The sequence below is a fragment of the Triticum aestivum genome, chromosome 4B (genome assembly GCF_018294505.1).
Source record: "Triticum aestivum cultivar Chinese Spring chromosome 4B, IWGSC CS RefSeq v2.1, whole genome shotgun sequence".
NCBI lineage: Eukaryota > Viridiplantae > Streptophyta > Magnoliopsida > Poales > Poaceae > Triticum > Triticum aestivum.
Window position 1 is genome coordinate 239115616 of NC_057804.1, and position 7015 is coordinate 239122630.

The window sequence follows — 7015 nt, forward strand, 5'->3', positions numbered from 1 at the left end:
ACTATAATAAGACCGCATGCCAAGTTCCAACCCATTCCGAGAACATTTTTATGCCACTTATAAATAATATTTCGGAGGTGCCGCGGGCGCGTGCGAGAGTGTCTGGCTCAGAACGGACAACGGAGAGAACCGGCGGAACCCGAACGGATGCAAGTTTTATGAAAATGATGCCGATGCAATGCGAATGATGACATAAGACGAGATGCATAACAAGAACAAAAAGCAAAACAACAGACAAAAACCCAACCACGGAGGAAAATAACATAACACATCTCCGGAAAAGGCAAGAGTTGGAGTTACGAATATGGAAAGTTGCATCCGGGGCGTTACAACATCCCCATTGCCCTATGCTGCCCCCGCGAGCTAACGCTCGCCGTCATCTTTGCCAGCTCGAGGGGGGTGTGGAACTGGAACACTGGCCGCTTGTCAATTGAGAGTTCCTGCTCGCCATAGTGCAACCAGTCATTGCGCCTGCCGCTGAGGTCGACGCGACTATGCCGCAGTGTCTTTAGAAGAGGGGGCACTACCAACGCGCGGCAGCCGATTTACAATGTTCATTGACGATTTTCAGTCCTGGTGTGCATGTGCGCACTATCAAGGGTAGATGGAAACCATGCATCCAGAACCAAATATGAAGGAGATCATGTAAGAAAAGCATTGATCAGGTCCAATGCAATAACCTGGAAGCTATCACCATCTTCAATATCTCCTGATGCAATTCTCTTCTCATATTCCACCATTGGACCATCTCGTGGAACATCTACATAGTTTGGGACAGTAATAAGGTTAATTCAAATGCCTCTAGTAGGAAATAAAAAAGCTCCAAGCTTAAAAATGTAATGAATAATGAAACCTTTAACCGAATTAGCGGACAACCAAATGAAGTGGCAGATGGAACAGGCTTAATTATCATTGAATGAGAAGAATTAGATGCTAAATTTATAAATAACTGAGATGAATATTATAAATTGTTTGGAGAAAAGGCTCCAACTTAGACATAAGTGGACCCAAGCTCCAGACCTATCCTAGAAAAAAGACATCAAGTTAAGTAACTAAGCTAAGGATCATCCTAGAAAAAATACGTCAAGCTAAGTAACTGGGCCAAGGATCATCCTAGAAAAAAGACATCAAGCTAAGTAATTAAGCTAAGATCATTCTCCGGAAGAAGACACGCAAAAGTGCAAAACCATAACAGATTGCCAAATTCTACCATTGCTCCTTGTAACTCCTAAACTTGAGAACACACAAATGCTTCTACAAAATCTTCGGGCCACCATTAACATTGCAAACCATGCCAGATAGCCATGCTCAAAGGAATCAGTAGAATCAGGAAAAATATCAGCTAACCACAAGTACTGAAGACCGCAAGGCAAAAGTTACAGAAATATGATGATATATAATGTATCATACCCTGTAACTTCCTTTCTTTACATGTCTGGGGTATGCTGGTTTTCAATAGTGTGGAGAAGAATAGAACAAAATAGTAAATAAGCACCCGCAGAAACTTGTCCATTGTTCTTGTGAGCCTTGAGAACTCAAATGTAATATGTGCGATTGGCATCATGTTTTTCATATCTACAAAATCTAGAGCTAACACAATAGAAAGATGGTTTAGTTTTGCTTGATAAGATTTGCCTTTAAATCAATTTAACACTATCTAATGACCTACAATAATCGAATGCTCCAGAGACTGTTTCATTTGCTGGCAATGGAAACTCATTAAGTAGCATTCAAATTGAAGGTAAGAGGATGTGAGCATTAAGAAGGTGAGAACACATCCTCCAATTCACAGATTCATTTATTTTCTTCAGCAAAGATATGTTTCTCAGCTTCCCCGAGCACCGTGTGACATGAATGTACGATTGAACATCATGAGATCAAGGACAATGTATAAATCTAGTGTTCAATGTCTTACCTGACTGGAAGGTCAGGGAACTGTACCACCGAGCCCCACACCAATCATTGTTAGCATTTGAATTGTCACTTGAAACGCAAATAACTATGCAAGGTTACCAACAACAGTACGCCACTACACAAAAGACCCTGCAACAGAAGGGAATGAACAATAAATAAAACTGGGTTGCAAGTCAACTTGATTGCTGAAATCATCCTATCGTCATGTGTTTTGGTAAAGATATTTGGGCATATGCAAATATCCAATCATATAAACACAAGAGAAGGAAGAATAGCTCTGCATGCCTAGACAAGTAAATGGTGGCCAAACTTTCCAATGGCGCACCTCCCGCGGCTGTCTTGTGCATTTCTATGTTGTCTACACACATCTAATCAATCAAAGAGTCTAGAATCTCAACAACATAACACCTCCCAATAGCATGTCTTTCACCACATCCATTTCTTTTATTGCCTTGTCAGGCTCCTGTAATCATTTAAAAACTAAGATATACTACTTGGTCATAACTTGAATTATACAAATTAAAAAGAGATCAGAATTTACACAACTACTTACTGAAAAACTGCCGAAGTGAATGAATCCAACTGGGTATTGTCCTTTTCTTGAGATCGCAACTCGAATTACCTAATTAGAAATTATACATTACAACACCTTAACACTTCAGTCAAGGAGAAAAAGAAAGTATATAACCTACTTTATACTGGTGAAGAGCTGATCTTTTTCGACGAACCAGTCAGGGATGTCTGGGACAATGCGTGCTTCATCCTTCACATAGTTTATAAAATGACCCACATAAAATATATCTTCAAAATTACTGCAAAGAAGGCAGATGTTTTCACAATACTAATGGCAAGCACAATGAATCAACAGAGTCAAATAATGTGATACTGCAATGAAGATAATTAAGACTCTACATAATGTCCAATATCAATTAGCTCATTATGCAACACCCAATATAGGAGTAAGAAAACTATAGACCTACTAAACATGATATCGCAAATTTTCTTTCTCGTTGCTGGAACTCTAAAGCTTATAAAATGACTTCCATATGCAGTCTTGGTCTCTATATAATATCCAATGACAACAATATAATGATAAGTAAGCATGAAGAACAGTGACTTCGAGATCACATATTTTGATCATTCCAGCTGTAGTATGAGAAGAAAATCATCCTTTAGAAGAACCCAGTACTAAGATTACAAGTATATTGGTGTCACAGCATGCAAAAAAACTCAGTGTGATAGTGATCATGCTAGAATAAGTGAATAACCAGAGTCGATTTTCATTTTCCCAATATTCTAGTAGGACACTACCCGTCATTCATCGAGAATTTTTTTAAAAATTATGAAAGAAAACTCTGTATAATAAACTATCCATTAAAGACATGTATACCGGTAGGGAGATAGGCAAGTAAAAGAGGTTTACAAGAGAAAATGCGGACACCTAGAGACATAAGAAATTAAGAACAAATTAGCACCACAAAATTAATGATTGGGAAACCCTCCGATAAAATTTCATCTAAACCACCAAATTTTATCTAAACAACACGGGATTAAAAAAAGTGAATGTAGAAGAGAAGGACGATGGCAAAGGTGCTGCTACCGCTAGTGAGGACACATAACCTCGAACAGAGCAGACACCATATTAGAAGTGAGATACTAAAGAAATACTCATGAGTTGTAGAGTGTACTTGGATCTAATAGCAGCATGTCGATTGGCCTAATGCAAACTCTAGTAAAAAGGGTTAGTGATTTATCATTTAGTTAAGTATAGGTAATTGTGTTCCTTGTTGTATTACAACATTCTATCATAACCATCATGCTAATAAATAGTCATACTAATGAGATATATATAACCAAAGGTGCAAAGTACCACACGTTCAACTCAACCTGATGCGTTACTTTGCATGTAGAAATCAATCCATCTGCTCCAACCCAGTAATAAATATGATTTTAATTGAACACTCTGCCAAGAAGGTGAGATGAGATCAGAAGTCCTTTAAACAGATGTGGAACTCGAATTGTTGTATATCACACTGTTCTAATTGGCAACTGCAACAATATATGTATGAACCATGGTTCAGAACAGATCAACGAATAAGCTAAGATTGCCCTTGGATTATTTCCATTGAAAATACACACTAGAATGACAAAAGGCTATAAGAACTCATTCTAGGGAATTTAAGGTCCTACTCTTATCATGAGCTGCAGGGACAAGTTCGTGCCTACCATATGCACACAAAGGGTTTAAAAACATGATATAAATTACCTAAAATATGCAGGTGGAATTTCCAGTTTGCTCCTCTGCATTAGTAGCCCTGCCAATGAAAATTTGACACATGTCAGCCACCAAGATCAGGAACAACTAAATCACAGGGAGACAAAGTGGGGCTGGTGAGGAGGAGCTATGGCCCGTGAAGCAAGCCAGAAAATTTCCCCTTGGGATAAATGCATAGCTCCACATGGGCATCAATCAACAAGCACAAATTTTACTCAGGACATCCCACGCTGCAGTCTTCCTCGCTCAGAAGCACCAAATTGAACAACCCAATCATCATTCATCAATACATCTCGAGATCGATAGGGGGAGGACAGGGGGAGCAAGCGACCGTACATACCTTGACACCCTCGATCTCGACATGTTCCTCGTCCACCACGTCCACCATCACCATCGGGTACTTCTCCGCAGGCCACCAGTAGGGACGCCCATCTTCGTCGCTAACCTTGAGTTCAAGGCTCCATGATGAGCTGCAGGGCAGTGGGCGCTCTGTCAACCTGGGTGACCACGACCAGCAGCAGCGACCTTTCATGTGCGCAAGGTCGACGACGGGGATACAGGCTCCATGGACGACCCTCTTCTGCGGTGAGGCCGGCTTGCGCGAGGGGACATGGCGGCGCGGAAGCTCTAGGCGCGAGCGCGGGGAGGGCAGCGGCGACGCTAACCCTAGCTGTGGGAGTGGAAGGAGAGGGGCGCTGAGCGTGGGGGGATTAAGCGGCCCGCTACCCAGTCGAGCGATCATGAACAAGTCTTGTTTCGTTCGGTACAGTAAAACATGCACAGTAAAATCGGACAGGTGTACCACGCGAATGAGCGTCCTTAACGCGACGCTTATTGTGTTTAATTCCCTCGTTCGCTGCTAAAAAAGACATTATCCCCTCGTCCCCTTCCTCCTCACACCCGCGGCGCACCAGCCAGGGCATGGAGCTTGGTGCAGCCATGACAGTGAGCTGAGCGTGGCGCGACTGATGGCGAAAGCGCGCGCCCGTGCGGCGCGGCCACGACAGTGAGCGGGCGCGGCGCGACCACGGCAGGGAGCCGGGCATGGCCAGGGCAGGGAGCTTGGCGCGGCCACGACAACGAGTCGGGCCTGGCGGGCAGGGAGCTTGGCGCGGCCACGACAACGAGTCGGGCCTGGCGGGCAGGGAGCGAGCACGACACGACCATAACATGGAGCGGGCGCGGCATGACCACGGCAGGGCGCGGGCACGGCGCGACCACGATAGCAAGCTGGACGCGGCGCGGCCAACGGTGGAAACGCGGGCCGGCGCGACGCGGCCACGACAAGGAACCTGCGCGCGGAGTGACTAAGGAGCAGGGCGGTGGCAGGCCGGCGCGGCTTGGCATGCACTGGGGCGGCGGCGAGGCGGCTATGGGGCGTGGGCGAGAGATCGATAACTGGCACGGGCGAGCTCGCCGGCCATAGCTTGAGGCTCCTGCCCATGTGTGTACGAGTACCTGCGCGGCCTGTTTGGGTATTCGATGGTCAATACAAGCCTACAAGATGGCGCCAGCGTTGGGCGAGCTTGTACTACTGAACTTTACACGATGTGAGGCGGATGAGGATTTGTGGCACCGAGGTGCTCCACCCACTGATATCCACGCCTCACATTACTTTAGGCAGATCATGTCATTGAATGCTGAAATCATTTTACAATTCAGAGATACGCTCCAGATACATCTTCTAAATACAAAGAACTAGTGGGTCCATCTTTAAATGACTCGTATCAGTAGCTGCATTTATGAAGTGGTGTGGGGGTGCTGCAGCCAAAACCTGCTGTGAACCAGGGAAGTTTTGGGGTGAGAACCAGGTTAAGATTATAAATTCCATGCAGTAAATGCAGGAGAACAATTAGCCGTTTTGGAATTTTTAGCATTGTGCATCAGACATTGACATTCAGAGACTTATTTGTGTCCTCCTAGCAATTCCTTCCATGCTTTTCAGGGAGATATTTCAATTTTTTGCTGATGCGGCAATTCAATAAATCAATTTTCAGAGACAACTCTGTTTTTCATCACATAGTAAACTTGTTAGTACCTTCTAGAATTTAAAACTGTCAATTTCTGTCCAAATAGCAAAAACAAAAGTTGACTTTCAGAGAACAATTTCTTTCCAAATACCATCCCTAGTGGGTCCATCTAAAAACTGTCAATTTCTGTACAAATAGCAAAAACAAAAGCTGACTTTGAGAGAACAATTCTATATATATTTATTGATCACCTAGCAAATGAGATAGTGTCACTAGGAAGGTTCGGAATTTAACACCTGAATTAGCAAGCATTACACAAAGATGACAACACCATAATAGAAGAAGAAGAAGAAGAAGAAGAAGAAGAAGAAGAAGAAAAGAAGAAGAAGAAGAAGAAGAAGAAGAAGGGGCGGGGCGACGATGATGATGATGTACTTCATGCCGATCATCACGCTCAGCTTCAGTCCCGTCTCGACGATGATGTACTTCATGCCGATCATCACGCACAACTTCAAGGGCGGGGCGAGCCTGCCTGCGGTGCGAGCGAGCCCGGGTGGCGGCGGAGCACGGCGTCTACAGTGAGGGGAGGAAGGGGCGGCCCCGCCAGATCTTCGCGACCTGCCAAGGCGACCTGGACATGTTCTTCTGGAGCTGGCCAATTCGACGGCGCGCTCAACGTGTTTGAGGAACCGAGGCCGCCGGCGTCAAGCCAAACCTGGTCGCTTTTAAGTGTAGTTGTTAACTTCTAATCATACTAGTAAATGCGCACGTGTAACGCACGTGTAATTTTAATCCGGCTTGAAGGTATACGTGGATTTTCATTAGAAATGTAGCATCAAAAGAAATAGTTTGTGTA

General features: G+C 44.2%; 1 long non-coding RNA gene across 1 annotated transcript; it reads right to left on the bottom strand.

Annotated features, from left to right (window-relative positions):
• Positions 1 to 280: 280 nt before the first annotated feature.
• Positions 281 to 5576, bottom strand: LOC123094744 (uncharacterized). The gene is made up of 5 exons (XR_006445942.1): positions 4530 to 5576; positions 2607 to 4229; positions 2468 to 2536; positions 1916 to 2043; positions 281 to 760 (listed from the first exon to the last, which is right to left on the bottom strand). It is a non-coding gene; the product is annotated as an uncharacterized lncRNA (long non-coding RNA).
• Positions 5577 to 7015: the final 1439 nt, after the last annotated feature.